Genomic DNA, 21762 nt, shown 5'->3' on the forward strand with positions numbered 1-21762 from the left:
TTGTTTTGATGTTTCCCGTTCTCAGCTGCACATGTGAGGTGCGCTCTGTCGTTGGGTTTTTAGAGCTATGCCCTTTCCCGGGGGAGGGGGGGGGGGGTATTTGGCGGGGTGGCTTCTCTTTCTCTGGGGCTTCCCCGTGCCTGATGGGGTAGGAGGTTACCATAGGGCCCAGAAGGCTCATGACAAAGGCACACATCTTCTCCTATCCCAGAGTTTCTTTTTACATACCACTGTTTACATTGAAGCAACGAAGACTACAACTCCCCAAGTCCTGCTTAGTACACGCATCAGGCGTTAGACTAACACATTTCAGCGTGGTTCTCCGCATTACCGCCCTGAAATACATTGTCACACATATGCATAGTGTCTGAGTCTCAGCTGTGACACTCACTGACGTGCAGTATGGCAGCTGGCAGCGCGCCGACTGTAGCGTGCACGCGCTTCTCCAGGCTTGGGCTATGGCTGAGGCTGCTGGCAGCGCGCTGAGTGTAGCGTGCACGCGCAGCTCCAGGCTTGGACTATGGCTGAGGCTGCTGCCAGCGCGCCGACTGTAGCGTGCACGCGCTTCTCCAGGCTTGGGCTATGGCTGAGGCTGCTGGCAGCGCACCGACTGTAGCGTGCACGCGCTTCTCCAGGCCTGGGCTACGGCTGAGGCTGCTGGCAGCGCGCCGACTGTAGTGTGCACGCTCTTCTCCAGGCTTGGGCTACGGCTGAGGCTGCTGGCAGCGCGCCGAGTGTAGTGTGCACGCGCGGCTCCAGGCTTGGGCTGAGGCTGCTGGCAGCGCGACGACTGTAGCGTGCACGCGCGGCTCCAGGCTTGGGCTATGGCTGAGGCTGCTGGCAGCCTTGCACTCCCTGCCGAGTGCTACATTTGTATCATTCTTGTAATGTTAGCTCCAGGGTAATCTGCCCTTCGTTGATAGTTATTTGTGGATGGTCCCTACCTCTGCCTTACTGTGTCTCTGGTATGAACATTCCAGTATGGTTCCCAGCGAGGTGTGTTTTAGACATACAAACGCCGGTGAACTCTACATTTGCATGCATGAGCTAGAGAAGTTCTCCGGTAATATTATTGCTCCAGATACATCAGCCTGGTGAGGGTCTCCTTGGAAACCCCCAGACCCTCTGCTGCGATCAGAAAGACCACGTGGCCTTACAGCGCAGGACATTCCGTCTGACTCTCACCTGGGACCTTTGGCAGCAGCAGCTTACTGCCAGTGGGCGTGGCCTCTTTTGTGGTCTTAGGATTTATGACTGCTTTTCAATAGGCTTTTTGTATAAATAACCCAAATCTAGCATCTCACTTGCAACATGCGCATGACGACTAGCAGCATCCGTAGCAGGCACTAGAAGCAGGGGCTGATGGTCCATGCCAAGGAGGTACCACAGTTGCAAACTGTATGCTAAGTTTGGGGAAACAAGCTTAGTGGTATCTCTCGCGAAGAAACATTGCTATTGCATCGGTGGCGCCTCTGTGATTAATATTAAGCTGTTTTTTGCTGTAGCTTAGTGAGCAGTTGTGACTTTTTTATGGAGAAAGGAAATCTAGGGTGTGCTGCTATGAGTCAGCAAGATCAGGCCAATTGTAAATGTGAATCTGTGTTAAAGTGTGTAAAGGAGGAACACAGCTCGCAACAGATTGACAGCGCTAAAGAAAATGAAAATGCGGTGTTCTGGAAAGCGTGAAGGTTTCAGTGACGTATATTGCACAACTGCTCACTAAGCTACAACTTACTGCAAAAAATCAGCTCATTAATAATCACGTAGGCGAAACCGAGGCATTACCAATGCTTGTTAGGATATGCATACACATAAGGGCACCCACTTGTTTTGATAAATTGATCTTTTGTCATACTAGTTTATTTGCCGCATGCACGTAGTTGGTTCATTCGTTATGCTGTCAAACACCGGATGTGCATGGCTATGAGTATGATTTCATACTGGGCCGCGAGGGGGCGCTACCATTCACATTACTAATATGCATGTGAGAAGGAAATGCACACTAATGTGAGATGTGTGCCAAGGTTGGCGCGCACACGCATCCTTCCTGCAGTGTCCTCCGTTCCCTGGTGCTTTGCAGCAGTTTTAGGATCTTCTTAGAGTTTCTTTGCTCAAATGGGTGCAATGTCTGATATTTATGTTTCCCTCGTCTTCATTGCTTCAAGAAACTGTCACTCATAGTCGTTGAATGTCACTCATAATTACACTGAAATGATGGAAATGTCACACATAAGCAATCTCAAACCTCATCTGCGCTATGAATCTCAGGATGCACGTGTTCAATGAAAGCACAGGCATGATTATTGGGTGGATCAGTATGCGGGCATCGTGGCAGCGGAGGGTGGAGCAGTCATTGTGACAGATGTGCCAGGACTTTCATTCTCAGCATTTTTGTGCAGATTGTGAGTCTAGTGAGATGTGGGATAACGTCAATCTCTCAAGGAGATTTCACGCGGTTTTATCGGTTTCAGGGAGAGATGCAATTAAAAACAGGGGCTGCAAGTCCAGCGCCCCAGTCTCTCATGGCCATGGATCGCTGTACTAGTCCTTGCCTGGTCCTTCTAGAGGGGATGAACTGGTTATTAGTCTGGTCTCGATAATGGAGCAAGAGCGAGCTCAGCATCTTGGTCTTCCTCAGTTCTGGCTCAGCATCCTGGTCCTCCCCAGGCCCCAGACCAGCATCCTGGTCCTCCCCAGGCCCCAGACCAGCATCCTGGTCTTCCCCAGGCCCAATCCAGCTTTGTGGTCCTCCCCAGGCCCCGGCCCAGCATCCTGGTCCTCCCCAGGCCCCAGACCAGCATCCTGGTCCTCCCCAGGCCCCGGCCCAGCATCCTGGTCCTCCCCAGGCCCCAGACCAGCTTCCTGGTCTTCCCCAGGCCCAATCCAGCTTTGTGGTCCTCCCCAGGCCCCGGCCCAGCATCCTGGTCCTCCCCAGGCCCCAGACCAGCATCCTGGTCCTCCCCAGGCCCCGGCCCAGCATCCTGGTCCTCCCCAGGCCCCAGACCAGCTTCCTGGTCTTCCCCAGGCCCCGGCCCAGCATCCTGGTTCTGCCCAGGCCTAGCATTGTGGTTCTCCCCAGGCCTCAGCCCATCATCCTGGTCCTCCTCAGGCCCAGCACAGCATCTTAGTCCTCCCCAAGCACTGGCTCAGAATCCTCATCCTCCCCAGGACCTGACACATCCTGGTCTACATCAGGCCATGTAAGGGTGAACAAGCTATCTGCGTAGCTGGAGCAGTCTTTTCTGCCATATCTTCCATTTTGTTGAAGGGAGAGTGGGCTGTACATCCTAGTTCTCCCCAGGCTCTGGTTCAGGTCCCCAGGCCACCAGCTCAGCATGCTGGACCTCCCCAGGCCATGCAAGAGTGTAAGAGCAAGCAATGCATCCTGGACCATACCAGGCCTTTCAAGGGAGCGGAAGAGATATCGGCGCAGCTGTACTGCCAACTCTTCCATGTTGTTGAAGGGAGAGCGGGCTGTGCAGCCGGGTCCTTGCCTGGTCCTTGCCTGACTCTGCAATGGAGAGTGAAAAGCCATATTGTACCTTTCCTGCCTCGCGGCAGCCTCTGGAGCTCCCAACACTTCACTACACGTGCACCTTGGTGAAAGGAGGTGTCATTGAGGCAGTCCTCGAAAGTCTTTCTTCTATGTCTTCTCATGCAGTTTTCCTGATGTCAACTTCATCTGAAGCCACTCTGGGTCCATTCTAATGTGATGTTATTTCCTGTAATATCTTGGACAACATTGGACTTAAAGGGATGCAATGCCATTTCCAGGGACCAAATCTCAGCAACTGGTAATTACTTGGTGCTGCATTCCGGTCCCTTGTTTTTTGGCCACCATGCCACCTCAGGCATGAAGCAGGCATATGCAAATCAGCCTTAGACTCCTTCCAAAAGGAGCGGTCCAGCCTGAAAGGCCAGGCCAGGTCCTTACTGAACCAGAACACAAGCAGTGCAAGACCGGTTTCAGTCTATTTGGGCCCTGACTGTAGGGTGCGGCTTCATTCCAGTGGTGCAGCGAGCACAGGACCCATGTCTGGGCCCTGACTGTAGGGTGCGGCTTCATTCCAGTGGTGCAGCGAGCACAGGACCCATGTCTGGGCCCTGACTGTAGGGTGCAGCTTGACTCCAGTGGTGCAGTGAGCACAGGACCCATGTCTGGGCCCTGACTGTAGGGTGAGGCTTGACTCCAGTGGTGCAGCGAGCACAGGACCCATGTCTGGGCCCTGACTGTAGGGTGCGGCTTGACTCCAGTGGTGCAGCGAGCACAGGACCCATGTCTGGGCCCTGACTGTAGGGTGCGGCTTGACTCCAGTGTTGCAGGGAGCACAGGACCCATGTCTGGGCCCTGACTGTAGGGTGCGGCTTGACTCCAGTGGTGCAGCGAGCACAGGACCCATGTCTGGGCTCTGATTGTAGGGTGCGGCTTGACTCCAGTGGTGCAGCGAGCACAGGACCCATGTCTGGGCCCTGACTGTAGGGTGCGGCTTGACTCCAGTGTTGCAGGGAGCACAGGACCCATGTCTGGGCCCTGACTGTAGGGTGCGGCTTGACTCCAGTGGTGCAGTGAGCACAGGACCCATGTCTGGGCCCTGACTGTAGGGTGCGGCTTGACTCCAGTGGTGCAGCGAGCACAGGACCCATGTCTGCGCCCTGACTGTAGGGTGCGGCTTGTCTCCAGTGGTGCAGTGAGCACAGGACCCATGTCTGGGCCCTGACTGTAGGGTGCAGCTTGACTCCAGTGGTGCAGCGAGCACAGGACCCAAGTCTGGGCCCTGACTGTAGGGTGCGGCTTGACTCCAGTGGTGCAGTGAGCACAGGACCCATGTCTGGGCTCTGACTGTAGGGTGCAGCTTGACTCCAGTGGTGCAGCGAGCACAGGACCCATGTCTGGGCCCTGACTGTAGGGTGCGGCTTGACTCCAGTGGTGCAGCGAGCACAGGACCCATGTCTGGGCCCTGACTGTAGGGTGCAGCTTGACTCCAGTGGTGCAGTGAGCACAGGACCCATGTCTGGGCCCTGACTGTAGGGTGCGGCTTGACTCCAGTGGTGCAGCGAGCACAGGACCCATGTCTGGGCCCTGACTGTAGGGTGCGGCTTGACTCCAGTGGTGCAGCGAGCACAGGACCCATGTCTGGGCCCTGACTGTAGGGTGCGGCTTGACTCCAGTGGTGCAGCGAGCACAGGACCCATGTCTGGGCTCTGACTGTAGGGTGCGGCTTGACTCCAGTGTTGCAGGGAGCACAGGACCCATGTCTGGGCCCTGACTGTAGGGTGCAGCTTGACTCCAGTGGAGCAGTGAGCACAGGACCCATGTCTGGGCTCTGACTGTAGGGTGCGGCTTGACTCCAGTGGAGCAGTGAGCACAGGACCCATGTCTGGGCTCTGACTGTAGGGTGCGGCTTGACTCCAGTGGTGCAGCGAGCACAGGACCCATGTCTGGGCCCTGACTGTAGGGTGCGGCTTGACTCCAGTGGAGCAGTGAGCACAGGACCCATGTCTGGGCTCTGACTGTAGGGTGCGGCTTGACTCCAGTGGTGCAGCGAGCACAGGACCCATGTCTGGGCCCTGACTGTAGGGTGCGGCTTGACTCCAGTGGAGCAGTGAGCACAGGACCCATGTCTGGGCTCTGACTGTAGGGTGCGGCTTGACTCCAGTGGTGCAGTGAGCACGGGACCCGCATCTGGGCCCTGACTGTAGGGTGCGGCTTGACTCCAGTGGTGCAGCGAGCACAGGACCCATGTCTGGGCCCTGACTGTAGGGTGCGGCTTGACTCCAGTGGTGCAGCGAGCACAGGACCCATGTCTGGGCCCTGACTGTAGGGTGCAGCTTGACTCCAGTGGTGCAGCGAGCACAGGACCCATGTCTGGGCCCTGACTGTAGGGTGCAGCTTGACTCCAGTGGTGCAGTGAGCACAGGACCCATGTCTGGGCTCTGACTGTAGGGTGCGGCTTGACTCCAGTGGTGCAGCGAGCACAGGACCCATGTCTGGGCCCTGACTGTAGGGTGCGGCTTCATTCCAGTGGTGCAGTGAGCACAGGACCCATGTCTGGGCTCTGACTGTAGGGTGCGGCTTGACTCCAGTGGTGCAGTGAGCACAGGACCCATGTCTGGGCCCTGACTGTAGGGTGCAGCTTGACTCCAGTGGTGCAGCGAGCACAGGACCCATGTCTGGGCCCTGACTGTAGGGTGTGGCTTGACTCCAGTGGTGCAGCGAGCACAGGACCCATGTCTGGGCCCTGACTGTAGGGTGCGGCTTGACTCCAGTGTTGCAGCGAGCACAGGACCCAAGTCTGGGCCCTGACTGTAGGGTGCGGCTTGACTCCAGTGGTGCAGTGAGCACAGGACCCATGTCTGGGCTCTGATTGTAGGGTGCGGCTTGACTCCAGTGGTGCAGCGAGCACAGGACCCATGTCTGGGCCCTGACTGTAGGGTGCAGCTTGACTCCAGTGGTGCAGCGAGCACAGGACCCATGTCTGGGCTCTGACTGTAGGGTGCAGCTTGACTCCAGTGGTGCAGTGAGCACAGGACCCATGTCTGGGCCCTGACTGTAGGGTGCGGCTTGACTCCAGTGGTGCAGGGAGCACAGGACCCATGTCTGGGCTCTGATTGTAGGGTGCGCTTGACTCCAGTGGTGCAGTGAGCACAGGACCCATGTCTGGGCTCTGATTGTAGGGTGCGCTTGACTCCAGTGGTGCAGCGAGCACAGGACCCATGTCTGGGCCCTGACTGTAGGGTGCAGCTTGACTCCAGTGGTGCAGCGAGCACAGGACCCATGTCTGGGCCCTGACTGTAGGGTGCAGCTTGACTCCAGTGGAGCAGTGAGCACAGGACCCATGTCTGGGCCCTGACTGTAGGGTGCAGCTTGACTCCAGTGGTGCAGCGAGCACAGGACCCATGTCTGGGCCCTGACTGTAGGGTGCAGCTTGACTCCAGTGGTGCAGTGAGCACAGGACCCATGTCTGGGCCCTGACTGTAGGGTGCGGCTTGACTCCAGTGGTGCAGCGAGCACAGGACCCATGTCTGGGCCCTGACTGTAGGGTGCGGCTTGACTCCAGTGTTGCAGGGAGCACAGGACCCATGTCTGGGCCCTGACTGTAGGGTGCGGCTTGACTCCAGTGGTGCAGTGAGCACAGGACCCATGTCTGGGCTCTGACTGTAGGGTGCGGCTTGACTCCAGTGTTGCAGGGAGCACAGGACCCATGTCTGGGCCCTGACTGTAGGGTGCGGCTTGACTCCAGTGGTGCAGTGAGCACAGGACCCATGTCTGGGCCCTGACTGTAGGGTGCGGCTTGACTCCAGTGGTGCAGCGAGCACAGGACCCATGTCTGGGCCCTGACTGTAGGGTGCGGCTTGACTCCAGTGTTGCAGGGAGCACAGGACCCATGTCTGGGCCCTGACTGTAGGGTGCGGCTTGACTCCAGTGGTGCAGTGAGCACAGGACCCATGTCTGGGCCCTGACTGTAGGGTGCGGCTTGACTCCAGTGGTGCAGTGAGCACAGGACCCATGTCTGGGCCCTGACTGTAGGGTGCAGCTTGACTCCAGTGGAGCAGTGAGCACAGGACCCATGTCTGGGCCCTGACTGTAGGGTGAAGCTTGACTCCAGTGGTGCAGCGAGCACAGGACCCATGTCTGGGCCCTGACTGTAGGGTGCGGCTTGACTCCAGTGGTGCAGTGAGCACAGGACCCATGTCTGGGCCCTGACTGTAGGGTGCAGCTTGACTCCAGTGGTGCAGTGAGCACAGGACCCATGTCTGGGCCCTGACTGTAGGGTGAGGCTTGACTCCAGTGGTGCAGTGAGCACAGGACCCATGTCTGGGCCCTGACTGTAGGGTGCGGCTTGACTCCAGTGGTGCAGTGAGCACAGGACCCATGTCTGGGCCCTGACTGTAGGGTGCAGCTTGACTCCAGTGGTGCAGGGAGCACAGGACCCATGTCTGGGCTCTGATTGTAGGGTGCGCTTGACTCCAGTGGAGCAGTGAGCACAGGACCCATGTCTGGGCTCTGACTGTAGGGTGCGGCTTGACTCCAGTGTTGCAGGGAGCACAGGACCCATGTCTGGGCCCTGACTGTAGGGTGCGGCTTGACTCCAGTGGTGCAGTGAGCACAGGACCCATGTCTGGGCCCTGACTGTAGGGTGCGGCTTGACTCCAGTGGTGCAGCGAGCACAGGACCCATGTCTGGGCCCTGACTGTAGGGTGCGGCTTGACTCCAGTGTTGCAGGGAGCACAGGACCCATGTCTGGGCCCTGACTGTAGGGTGCGGCTTGACTCCAGTGGTGCAGTGAGCACAGGACCCATGTCTGGGCCCTGACTGTAGGGTGCGGCTTGACTCCAGTGGTGCAGTGAGCACAGGACCCATGTCTGGGCCCTGACTGTAGGGTGCAGCTTGACTCCAGTGGTGCAGCGAGCACAGGACCCATGTCTGGGCCCTGACTGTAGGGTGCAGCTTGACTCCAGTGGAGCAGTGAGCACAGGACCCATGTCTGGGCCCTGACTGTAGGGTGCGGCTTGACTCCAGTGGTGCAGCGAGCACAGGACCCATGTCTGGGCCCTGACTGTAGGGTGAAGCTTGACTCCAGTGGTGCAGCGAGCACAGGACCCATGTCTGGGCCCTGACTGTAGGGTGCGGCTTGACTCCAGTGGTGCAGTGAGCACAGGACCCATGTCTGGGCCCTGACTGTAGGGTGCGGCTTGACTCCAGTGGTGCAGTGAGCACAGGACCCATGTCTGGGCCCTGACTGTAGGGTGCAGCTTGACTCCAGTGGTGCAGGGAGCACAGGACCCATGTCTGGGCTCTGATTGTAGGGTGCGCTTGACTCCAGTGGAGCAGTGAGCACAGGACCCATGTCTGGGCTCTGACTGTAGGGTGCGGCTTGACTCCAGTGTTGCAGGGAGCACAGGACCCATGTCTGGGCCCTGACTGTAGGGTGCGGCTTGACTCCAGTGGTGCAGTGAGCACAGGACCCATGTCTGGGCCCTGACTGTAGGGTGCGGCTTGACTCCAGTGGTGCAGCGAGCACAGGACCCATGTCTGGGCCCTGACTGTAGGGTGCGGCTTGACTCCAGTGTTGCAGGGAGCACAGGACCCATGTCTGGGCCCTGACTGTAGGGTGCGGCTTGACTCCAGTGGTGCAGTGAGCACAGGACCCATGTCTGGGCCCTGACTGTAGGGTGCGGCTTGACTCCAGTGGTGCAGTGAGCACAGGACCCATGTCTGGGCCCTGACTGTAGGGTGCAGCTTGACTCCAGTGGTGCAGCGAGCACAGGACCCATGTCTGGGCCCTGACTGTAGGGTGCAGCTTGACTCCAGTGGAGCAGTGAGCACAGGACCCATGTCTGGGCCCTGACTGTAGGGTGCGGCTTGACTCCAGTGGTGCAGCGAGCACAGGACCCATGTCTGGGCCCTGACTGTAGGGTGAAGCTTGACTCCAGTGGTGCAGCGAGCACAGGACCCATGTCTGGGCCCTGACTGTAGGGTGCGGCTTGACTCCAGTGGTGCAGCGAGCACAGGACCCATGTCTGGGCCCTGACTGTAGGGTGCAGCTTGACTCCAGTGTTGCAGGGAGCACAGGACCCATGTCTGGGCCCTGACTGTAGGGTGCAGCTTGACTCCAGTGTTGCAGGGAGCACAGGACCCATGTCTGGGCCCTGACTGTAGGGTGCGGCTTGACTCCAGTGGTGCAGTGAGCACAGGACCCATGTCTGGGCCCTGACTGTAGGGTGCGGCTTGACTCCAGTGGTGCAGTGAGCACAGGACCCATGTCTGGGCCCTGACTGTAGGGTGCGGCTTGACTCCAGTGGTGCAGTGAGCACAGGACCCATGTCTGGGCCCTGACTGTAGGGTGCGGCTTGACTCCAGTGGTGCAGTGAGCTCAGGACCCATGTCTGGGCCCTGACTGTAGGGTGCGTGTTGGACTTGGCCCTTCTGGCAGGTTCACCCCTGGACTTTTTGGCTTTTTATTGGTGACTTGGTGTGGTAATTTTTTTGGTTTCTGCGCACTTTCCCTGTGTCACAGGGTAAAGTGCGTGCGTGCTCTGAGTGCATGTGGTGAGATAGGCCTGCCCTCCCATAGGAATGCATGGGGAATGTATGTGTCCCTAGTAGTTCCTGATGCGTGGGGTGTGCAGGCCCGAGTTTGGTATGTGCGGACTCGTGGGAGTGAATGCTGCGCGATGATGTGTGCGGCGTGCATGTACCTAGTGTGGAAGTGCCACTTCTAGAAGTGGGCACTTCTGTGTGCAGTGTGTCTGTCGCGTGATTGGCTGGTCGTGTCATGTGACGGGCTAGGGATTCCCCAGTGTCAGGATGAGTCACCCAGTGGTGAATGGGGAGATCAGCAGCTAGATGGGTGGGAGGAGTCCACCTGGGTCCTGAATAGGACAGGGTTTTCCAAACACAATGCTGGCCCCGCCCCCTGTGGTGCGACTGACGACCCTAGCCCTGCCAGTCAATAGAGTGAGGGGCTGAGCACATCAAGGGTGCTCCCCAACCAGCTGCGACTGGTTTTCCCCCTCACCCTGAACCCAGAACAAAGGGTTTGCCTGTATAAAAATGGGGCTGTGTCCCCACAGAAACTGTTCTCTGCCAGGATCTTACCTGAGGGGGGCTGCTGCTGCTGCTGGACCAGAGGACCGCCACTTGGACTACCTCCCTGCCTGGAGGCCCAGTGAGCTGGCTCTGGGTCCAGCCTTGCCCCCCTGCTCTTGAAGGACCATTTGTTGCTGGACTTTATTATCATTCTTAAAGCGCTGGGAGCGCTTTTTGCAGCCCTAAGCGCCTGGGAGCGCTTTTATTCGACTGGTAGCGCTGGGAGCGCTTTCATTGGCTTCATAGCGCTAGGAGCGCTTTATTTTTGGAAGCCGGTGCCCACCCGGCGTTTGCCCGGTCCTTGCCGATCCCCACGTCCACGGGCAGGTGCCCACCCTGCCAGGGACATTTCTGAGCGTGTTAGCGGGTGCCCACCCCGCTTTATTGAAGGATTATTACCCCTAGCGGGTGCCCACCCCGCCAGGGGCTTTTCCGCGTTGGTCTTGGTGACCCCCCCATAGCGGGTGCCCACCCCGCATCACCGCGACAACAAGATCACCGCCGCAGCCCGGAGTCCCGGCCGCGTCATCCCCCTGCCGCGCTGGGATTGGTCCAGCGGGAGGGGGTGTGGCCCACGTGATCGGGGCCTCGACGACGAAGCCGCGTCCGAAGCCGGGAAGCGGAAGAGGCTGGTGTCTTCCCCCGGGGCTCCCGAGAGCGAGGGAGAGCCCCGGGTGACCCGCGGAAGTCCGAAGGTGAGTGAGGGCCGCAGGAGGGAGCCGGTACTTGTGCGAAGTGCCAGTGAAGGCACGGAACAGCGCAGTTCTCGGGCGGCCCCGTCTGATAGCGGGCCGCCCCAGCGAGGGCATCTCTCTCCTCGAGTCCCGGAGGAGGACTCCACCGAACGGGGGCCATGTAGTTCAGAGCCGTGAAGGCTCCAAACGCTACGGGGGCATTTCTTAGTCCGTAGAGCGGCCCCGGAAGGCAGCGGGCCGCTCCAACGTCGCCCCCACCTTTCCCCTAGAGCTCCGGGTAGCTCCAACGTGGGCGCCTTCTTCTTTCGAGTCCCCCGAGCGGGACTCCAACGGAAGGGACTCCATCGTGGGGGCATTATTACTTTAGAGCCCAGAGGGGCTCCAACGTTACAGGGCATTGGTTGTTTAGAGCCACAAAGGCTCTAGGGGGCATTTAATTCGTTTCAGAGCCCTGGGAGGCTCCAACGTTGGCCCCAGCATTTCCCCAGTTGCCCAGCACTTAGTGGGCAACTGCAACGTTTAGGTTGTGGCCTCGGTGTTCTGGCTTGCGCAGCCTGCGCCGGCGTGCCCTGACTTTTCTGGACGCAGGGCGTCCTTGCCCCTACTAGGCCAGCTGGCCCAGGGACTGCCACAGATAGTGGCTAATGTGAGTTTTTGCGCCATTGTACCTTTCCTGCACCTCTGAATGTGGTTATGCGTCATGTGCTTTGCTTTACACCTCTGAATGTTATGCATCATGTGTTTATGTGCTTAGACCCCTACAGGTATTGTGATACTTAGGTGGTTGTTTTCTCCCTAACACAGGTGGTGCTAGTGAGGTCCTGATTCCCTGCGCAATGTTTTTCTAAAGGTGGTTAGGGTTGCGTAGGTGGTACTTACCTGATGCTAGTGTGATGACGCTGAGGTCATTATTGCGCCAGTAGGTACTGGTTGTGTGCTATATGTTCTATTTTTAGTGCTACAGTGATTGTATGTGCTATGTTCTAAAATATTATTCCTACGTTCTAATTGCTATTCCTACAAAGTGCTAATTCCTGACAGTGGTCCATGTGGCCCTGTCCCCTGTATATATAATCCCTTGTAAATTCTGCCCGTGCCTGTTGGCACATTGTAGAGTGTGTGTTTTTATCTAATGTGTTGTGTATAATACAAAGGCTATTTTTATAGAATACCTTGTGTGGAGTTTCCTTTGTGGTGGGCCTTGGGTGTTGTTGCTGGGTGCGCGCGCAAACGCCTTACACATCGCCTCAGGGATAAGCCTGACTGCTCGTGCCAAGCTACCAAGGGGGTGAGCAGGGGTTATCTTTGGCGTGTAACTCCCCAGCCCTGACTAGAGTGGTGGTTTCTGTCTGGCTTTGGCGCAAGCCCTAGCCAACCAGAAATCCCATTTCTAACATTGGTGATCAGCGGTGGGATTTGGACTTGCGTTTGCGCTGTACCGCAGCGGCAACTGGCCGCACTACAAAACTCTGCATTTAGATAAATCACATGGTATAGGGATTATTGTTTTAAAATTGTTTTTAATTGTCATTTCTTTGGAAATGGGGTTTTGTGCACTGTGAGTTAGGTGTCCCTAGCTCGGGAGGGTAGATCATCCCCCTTAGTGCATTGTGTTTCTGGATTCACCAGAGGGTGGGATCCAGTGGTGGCAGCGTAATAGTGTCCTGTACATTTGTCCCCCGCCCTGCGCCCAGAGTTGGTACCTGTGTCACGTGGTGGTCAGGTTGAGGAATCAGGGGTGGTAGAAACTGCCTTACCAGTCCGAGGGGAGGGTTGTGTGTGTGGATGAATGGTGTGTGGCACTAGGCAAGTGAGTGTGAGTTCTCTGGGTTAGAGAGCTTGCTGAATCTTTTTGTGAATTGTGTGCTCCTGTGTGAAACTCAGACCCCTAGGTTCCCTGTATAATTGTTACCATAACGTCCGCCAGAATGGAGCCTGCTTGTGATCCCTATGAGCTAGCTTGGCGCCAGAGGCAGGAGTTAGAAAGGTACTGTACAGAGGAAGAGTCAGAAGAGGAGGTAGAGGATGACAATACCTGGACGCCAGTAGAGAGTGAGGACCCCATAGGTAGGGCGTCCCGTGCTGGGTCCAGCGTAGAAGGCAGCGCCTCATCCCTTTCCCTGTCCCCAGAGGAGTGGGAAGATAGGAGGAAAGAAAGGGAGCACCAGCTGGCGTTAGAGAAGCTCAGGTTAGAGCATGCTCAGGCTATGGCGCAGCTGGAGGCCAGGAAGCAACAGCGAGAGACTGAGTGGGTCTTGGCGCGGGAGAGGGTAGAGGAGGCTGAGAGGGCCTCCACCAGAGGCAAAGTAGCTCTGGAGGGTAGACTATCCCCTGCGCGCAGTTTTAATTTTCTGGGCTCCCCAGGGAGGGTTGAGTCCAGTGGTAGTAGCGATGTAGATTCCAGTGTAGGAAATCCCAGTCCCAGTTCCCCCAGTCTGGTACCTGTTCCCCAGGAGGAGGAGTTAAGGTTGAAATTCAGGGGCAGTAGGAAACTGTCTCACCAGACTTGGGAGGAGTTTGTGGATGGATGTGAGGATGCAATGTTTGATTGGATTTCCACAGCAAGTGATTTTGATATACTGTGTAATCTGGTTCTCAAAGAACACCTGCTCAGTTGTTGTGTGCCAGGGTTGCGCCAACACCTGTTGGGGTGTGGATTGTCTGAGCCCCTTGAGCTTGCGGAGGAAGCAGAGCGCTGGGAAAGGGCTAGAGGTTCTCTAGAGTCATTAGGGAGTGACTCCAAAAGTAGTGGGTCAGGTATCTTCCAGCCCAGCGTGGTGGAAGAGGCTCAGTGTAGCCCAGCTAGGTCCCAGGATAGCGAGGAGGGTGTAGGGGCTCACTGCCTGGCTCAGTGGAGCAGGAGTGAGAGGGTGACCGAGGGTCCCCTGACGTACGAAACCCTGCCTCAGGACTTGGATGGTTCCATGAGGGAACACCAAGTCGGGGACCTAGGCTGTCCTGTTAGCCCATTTGAGGGAGATCTCCTGGTGAGTAGAGGACCTGGAGCACCTGTAACCAGGGCTCCTGTGGTTCTAGAGTCTGGCAGTACCGCTCCGGTAGGGAGGGTACAGGAGTCCAGTGTGAGGAGTGATTGGGGGATGAGTTTCCCAGTGGAAGAGCCTGTGGGTCAGGGACTACCCAGTTGGGCTAGGATCCCGTGTAGTGACCAGGGTGGCACCACTTCTGTTCTGGGGGATCTCCGCGCACTGTCAGGTGGACAGGGGACGGGAGATCAGCGCCAGACAGACAGTCGCTTGACGTATGTGTCCTTTGATAGCCTCAGGGGGATGGAGTGGAAATCCCCAGAAGTCCTGGAGTGCCAGGCAATTATTCCACCAAAGGCTCTAGGCCGGAGGTTGGGAGGCCAGGTTCAGGATCAGCCTGACCTGAGGGGTGGGACGTCTGTAACCAGCGTCCCGACCAGTTCTTCTTCCAGAGGTACCGCCCCAGTTGGTAGGGAGCAGGGCTCTGGAAGGGGGTGCAGAGGGTGGGAGAGCCCACCTCTGCCCCCGGTACAACCTGAGGGGTTAAACCCTGGGTTGGGATGGCGTTCTAGGTGTACCCCTCGCCAGAGGAGGAGGAACCCTAGGAGAAGAGGTAGGGGGAGGAGAGCTTTCCCTGAGACTCCTGGTCCGCCTGAGGGTGTAGACCCTAGGCTGGAGAACCAGTGGCAGTCTAGTCCTGTCTTTCAGAGAGGAAGAGTGGAGAATGGCCGCTATGTGCCAGGGGTTACTACCCCCCACTCTGTGGTTAGGCAAAGACCAGTGGCACCTGGGTGGCCTAGGGCCTGGTCTTGGCCGCGGACAGCTTGGGAGTACCAGTGGGGTAGCCCAGTTGGTCCAGACAGTGGTGTTAAAAAGAATTCCATGGGTTCACCGTGGCGTAGAACCGGAGGGTGTCCATGCAGTTGCGGGCCCGCGTCCGTGTTCTATCGCCCCAAGCAGGGAAGTCCATCACGGTGGTGATTGGTCTGCCCTGCGTTTTGGCTGGAAGGGGGTTGTGTTGGACTTGGCCCTTCTGGCAGGTTCACCCCTGGACTTTTTGGCTTTTTATTGGTGACTTGGTGTGGTAATTTTTTTGGTTTCTGCGCACTTTCCCTGTGTCCCAGGGTAAAGTGCGTGCGTGCGCTGAGTGCATGTGGTGAGATAGGCCTGCCCTCCCATAGGAATGCATGGGGAATGTATGTGTCCCTAGTAGTTCCTGATGCGTGGGGTGTGCAGGCCCGAGTTTGGTATGTGCGGACTCGTGGGAGTGAATGCTGCGCGATGATGTGTGTGGCGTGCATGTACCTAGTGTGGAAGTGCCACTTCTAGAAGTGGGCACTTCTGTGTGCAGTGTGTCTGTCGCGTGATTGGCTGGTCGTGTCATGTGACGGGCTAGGGATTCCCCAGTGTCAGGATGAGTCACCCAGTGGTGAATGGGGAGATCAGCAGCTAGATGGGTGGGAGGAGTCCACCTGGGTCCTGAATAGGACAGGGTTTTCCAAACACAATGCTGGCCCCGCCCCCTGTGGTGCGACTGACGACCCTAGCCCTGCCAGTCAATAGAGTGAGGGGCTGAGCACATCAAGGGTGCTCCCCAACCAGCTGCGACTGGTTTTCCCCCTCACCCTGAACCCAGAACAAAGGGTTTGCCTGTATAAAAATGGGGCTGTGTCCCCACAGAAACTGTTCTCTGCCAGGATCTTACCTGAGGGGGGCTGCTGCTGCTGCTGGACCAGAGGACCGCCACTTGGACTACCTCCCTGCCTGGAGGCCCAGTGAGCTGGCTCTGGGTCCAGCCTTGCCCCCCTGCTCTTGAAGGACCATTTGTTGCTGGACTTTATTATCATTCTTAAAGCGCTGGGAGCGCTTTTTGCAGCCCTAAGCGCCTGGGAGCGCTTTTATTCGACTGGTAGCGCTGGGAGCGCTTTCATTGGCTTCATAGCGCTAGGAGCGCTTTATTTTTGGAAGCCGGTGCCCACCCGGCGTTTGCCCGGTCCTTGCCGATCCCCACGTCCACGGGCAGGTGCCCACCCTGCCAGGGACATTTCTGAGCGTGTTAGCGGGTGCCCACCCCGCTTTATTGAAGGATTATTACCCCTAGCGGGTGCCCACCCCGCCAGGGGCTTTTCCGCGTTGGTCTTGGTGACCCCCCCATAGCGGGTGCCCACCCCGCATCACCGCGACAACAAGATCACCGCCGCAGCCCGGAGTCCCGGCCGCGTCATCCCCCTGCCGCGCTGGGATTGGTCCAGCGGGAGGGGGTGTGGCCCACGTGATCGGGGCCTCGACGACGAAGCCGCGTCCGAAGCCGGGAAGCGGAAGAGGCTGGTGTCTCCCCCCGGGGCTCCCGAGAGCGAGGGAGAGCCCCGGGTGACCCGCGGAAGTCCGAAGGTGAGTGAGGGCCGCAGGAGGGAGCCGGTACTTGTGCGAAGTGCCAGTGAAGGCACGGAACAGCGCAGTTCTCGGGCGGCCCCGTCTGATAGCGGGCCGCCCCAGCGAGGGCATCTCTCTCCTCGAGTCCCGGAGGAGGACTCCACCGAACGGGGGCCATGTAGTTCAGAGCCGTGAAGGCTCCAAACGCTACGGGGGCATTTCTTAGTCCGTAGAGCGGCCCCGGAAGGCAGCGGGCCGCTCCAACGTCGCCCCCACCTTTCCCCTAGAGCTCCGGGTAGCTCCAACGTGGGCGCCTTCTTCTTTCGAGTCCCCCGAGCGGGACTCCAACGGAAGGGACTCCATCGTGGGGGCATTATTACTTTAGAGCCCAGAGGGGCTCCAACGTTACAGGGCATTGGTTGTTTAGAGCCACAAAGGCTCTAGGGGGCATTTCATTTGTTTCAGAGCCCTGGGAGGCTCCAACGTTGGCCCCAGCATTTCCCCAGTTGCCCAGCACTTAGTGGGCAACTGCAACGTTTAGGTTGTGGCCTCGGTGTTCTGGCTTGCGCAGCCTGCGCCGGCGTGCCCTGACTTTTCTGGACGCAGGGCGTCCTTGCCCCTACTAGGCCAGCTGGCCCAGGGACTGCCACAGATAGTGGCTAATGTGAGTTTTTGCGCCATTGTACCTTTCCTGCACCTCTGAATGTGGTTATGCGTCATGTGCTTTGCTTTACACCTCTGAATGTTATGCATCATGTGTTTATGTGCTTAGACCCCTACAGGTATTGTGATACTTAGGTGGTTGTTTTCTCCCTAACACAGGTGGTGCTAGTGAGGTCCTGATTCCCTGCGCAATGTTTTTCTAAAGGTGGTTAGGGTTGCGTAGGTGGTACTTACCTGATGCTAGTGTGATGACGCTGAGGTCATTATTGCGCCAGTAGGTACTGGTTGTGTGCTATATGTTCTATTTTTAGTGCTACAGTGATTGTATGTGCTATGTTCTAAAATATTATTCCTACGTTCTAATTGCTATTCCTACAAAGTGCTAATTCCTGACAGTGGTCCATGTGGCCCTGTCCCCTGTATATATAATCCCTTGTAAATTCTGCCCGTGCCTGTTGGCACATTGTAGAGTGTGTGTTTTTATCTAATGTGTTGTGTATAATACAAAGGCTATTTTTATAGAATACCTTGTGTGGAGTTTCCTTTGTGGTGGGCCTTGGGTGTTGTTGCTGGGTGCGCGCGCAAACGCCTTACACATCGCCTCAGGGATAAGCCTGACTGCTCGTGCCAAGCTACCAAGGGGGTGAGCAGGGGTTATCTTTGGCGTGTAACTCCCCAGCCCTGACTAGAGTGGTGGTTTCTGTCTGGCTTTGGCGCAAGCCCTAGCCAACCAGAAATCCCATTTCTAACAGTGCGGCTTGACTCCAGTGGTGCAGTGAGCACAGGACCCATGTCTGGGCCCTGACTGTAGGGTGCAGCTTGACTCCAGTGGTGCATCGAGCACAGGACCCATGTCTGGGCTCTGATTGTAGGGTGCGCTTGACTCCAGTGGTGCAGGGAGCACAGGACCCATGTCTGGGCCCTGATTGTAGGGTGCGGCTTGACTCCAGTGTTGCAGGGAGCACAGGACCCATGTCTGGGCTCTGACTGTAGGGTGCAGCTTGACTCCAGTGGTGCAGCGAGCACAGGACCCATGTCTGGGCCCTGACTGTAGGGTGCAGCTTGACTCCAGTGGAGCAGTGAGCACAGGACCCATGTCTGGGCCCTGACTGTAGGGTGCGGCTTGACTCCAGTGTTGCAGGGAGCACAGGACCCATGTCTGGGCCCTGACTGTAGGGTGCGGCTTGACTCCAGTGTTGCAGGGAGCACAGGACCCATGTCTGGGCCCTGACTGTAGGGTGCGGGTTGACTCCAGTGTTGCAGGGAGCACAGGACCCATGTCTGGGCCCTGACTGTAGGGTGCGGCTTCATTCCAGTGGTGCAGCGAGCACAGGACCCATGTCTGGGCCCTGACTGTAGGGTGCGGCTTGACTCCAGTGTTGCAGGGAGCACAGGACCCATGTCTGGGCCCTGACTGTAGGGTGCGGCTTGACTCCAGTGGAGCAGTGAGCACAGGACCCATGTCTGGGCTCTGACTGTAGGGTGCAGCTTGACTCCAGTGGTGCAGCGAGCACAGGACCCATGTCTGGGCCCTGACTGTAGGGTGTGGCTTGACTCCAGTGGTGCAGCGAGCACAGGACCCATGTCTGGGCCCTGACTGTAGGGTGCGGCTTGACTCCAGTGGAGCAGTGAGCACAGGACCCATGTCTGGGCTCTGACTGTAGGGTGCAGCTTGACTCCAGTGGTGCAGCGAGCACAGGACCCATGTCTGGGCCCTGACTGTAGGGTGCAGCTTGACTCCAGTGGTGCAGGGAGCACAGGACCCATGTCTGGGCTCTGATTGTAGGGTGCGCTTGACTCCAGTGGAGCAGTGAGCACAGGACCCATGTCTGGGCCCTGACTGTAGGGTGCAGCTTGACTCCAGTGGTGCAGCGAGCACAGGACCCATGTCTGGGCTCTGACTGTAGGGTGCAGCTTGACTCCAGTGGTGCAGTGAGCACAGGACCCATGTCTGGGCCCTGACTGTAGGGTGCGGCTTGACTCCAGTGGTGCAGCGAGCACAGGACCCATGTCTGGGCCCTGACTGTAGGGTGCGGCTTGACTCCAGTGTTGCAGGGAGCACAGGACCCATGTCTGGGCCCTGACTGTAGGGTGCGGCTTGACTCCAGTGGTGCAGTGAGCACAGGACCCATGTCTGGGCTCTGACTGTAGGGTGCGGCTTGACTCCAGTGTTGCAGGGAGCACAGGACCCATGTCTGGGCCCTGACTGTAGGGTGCGGCTTGACTCCAGTGGTGCAGTGAGCACAGGACCCATGTCTGGGCCCTGACTGTAGGGTGCGGCTTGACTCCAGTGGTGCAGCGAGCACAGGACCCATGTCTGGGCCCTGACTGTAGGGTGCGGCTTGACTCCAGTGTTGCAGGGAGCACAGGACCCATGTCTGGGCCCTGACTGTAGGGTGCGGCTTGACTCCAGTGGTGCAGTGAGCACAGGACCCATGTCTGGGCCCTGACTGTAGGGTGCGGCTTGACTCCAGTGGTGCAGTGAGCACAGGACCCATGTCTGGGCCCTGACTGTAGGGTGCAGCTTGACTCCAGTGGTGCAGCGAGCACAGGACCCATGTCTGGGCCCTGACTGTAGGGTGCAGCTTGACTCCAGTGGAGCAGTGAGCACAGGACCCATGTCTGGGCCCTGACTGTAGGGTGAAGCTTGACTCCAGTGGTGCAGTGAGCACAGGACCCATGTCTGGGCCCTGACTGTAGGGTGCGGCTTGACTCCAGTGGTGCAGTGAGCACAGGACCCATGTCTGGGCTCTGACTGTAGGGTGCAGCTTGACTCCAGTGGTGCAGTGAGCACAGGACCCATGTCTGGGCCCTGACTGTAGGGTGCGGCTTGACTCCAGTGGTGCAGTGAGCACAGGACCCATGTCTGGGCCCTGACTGTAGGGTGCGGCTTGACTCCAGTGGTGCAGTGAGCTCAGGACCCATGTCTGGGCCCTGACTGTAGGGTGCGGCTTGACTCCAGTGTTGCAGGGAGCACAGGACCCATGTCTGGGCCCTGACTGTAGGGTGCGGCTTGACTCCAGTGGTGCAGCGAGCACAGGACCCATGTCTGGGCCCTGACTGTAGGGTGCAGCTTGACTCCAGTGGAGCAGTGAGCACAGGACCCATGTCTGGGCCCTGACTGTAGGGTGCGGCTTGACTCCAGTGTTGCAGGGAGCACAGGACCCATGTCTGGGCCCTGACTGTAGGGTGCGGCTTGACTCCAGTGTTGCAGGGAGCACAGGACCCATGTCTGGGCCCTGACTGTAGGGTGCGGGTTGACTCCAGTGTTGCAGGGAGCACAGGACCCATGTCTGGGCCCTGACTGTAGGGTGCGGCTTCATTCCAGTGGTGCAGCGAGCACAGGACCCATGTCTGGGCCCTGACTGTAGGGTGCGGCTTGACTCCAGTGTTGCAGGGAGCACAGGACCCATGTCTGGGCCCTGACTGTAGGGTGCGGCTTGACTCCAGTGGAGCAGTGAGCACAGGACCCATGTCTGGGCTCTGACTGTAGGGTGCAGCTTGACTCCAGTGGTGCAGTGAGCACAGGACCCATGTCTGGGCCCTGACTGTAGGGTGCGGCTTGACTCCAGTGGTGCAGCGAGCACAGGACCCATGTCTGGGCTCTGACTGTAGGGTGCGGCTTGACTCCAGTGGTGCAGCGAGCACAGGACCCATGTCTGGGCCCTGACTGTAGGGTGCGGCTTGACTCCAGTGGTGCAGCGAGCACAGGACCCATGTCTGGGCCCTGACTGTAGGGTGCGGCTTGACTCCAGTGTTGCAGGGAGCACAGGACCCATGTCTGGGCCCTGACTGTAGGGTGCGGCTTGACTCCAGTGGTGCAGTGAGCACAGGACCCATGTCTGGGCCCTGACTGTAGGGTGCGGCTTGACTCCAGTGGTGCAGTGAGCACAGGACCCATGTCTGGGCCCTGACTGTAGGGTGCAGCTTGACTCCAGTGGTGCAGCGAGCACAGGACCCATGTCTGGGCCCTGACTGTAGGGTGCAGCTTGACTCCAGTGGAGCAGTGAGCACAGGACCCATGTCTGGGCCCTGACTGTAGGGTGAAGCTTGACTCCAGTGGTGCAGTGAGCACAGGACCCATGTCTGGGCCCTGACTGTAGGGTGCGGCTTGACTCCAGTGGTGCAGTGAGCACAGGACCCATGTCTGGGCTCTGACTGTAGGGTGCAGCTTGACTCCAGTGGTGCAGTGAGCACAGGACCCATGTCTGGGCCCTGACTGTAGGGTGCGGCTTGACTCCAGTGGTGCAGTGAGCACAGGACCCATGTCTGGGCCCTGACTGTAGGGTGCGGCTTGACTCCAGTGGTGCAGTGAGCTCAGGACCCATGTCTGGGCCCTGACTGTAGGGTGCGGCTTGACTCCAGTGTTGCAGGGAGCACAGGACCCATGTCTGGGCCCTGACTGTAGGGTGCGGCTTGACTCCAGTGGTGCAGCGAGCACAGGACCCATGTCTGG

Source organism: Triturus cristatus, chromosome 4_2 (genome assembly GCF_964204655.1).
Source record: "Triturus cristatus chromosome 4_2, aTriCri1.1, whole genome shotgun sequence".
NCBI classification, from domain to species: Eukaryota; Metazoa; Chordata; class Amphibia; order Caudata; family Salamandridae; genus Triturus; species Triturus cristatus.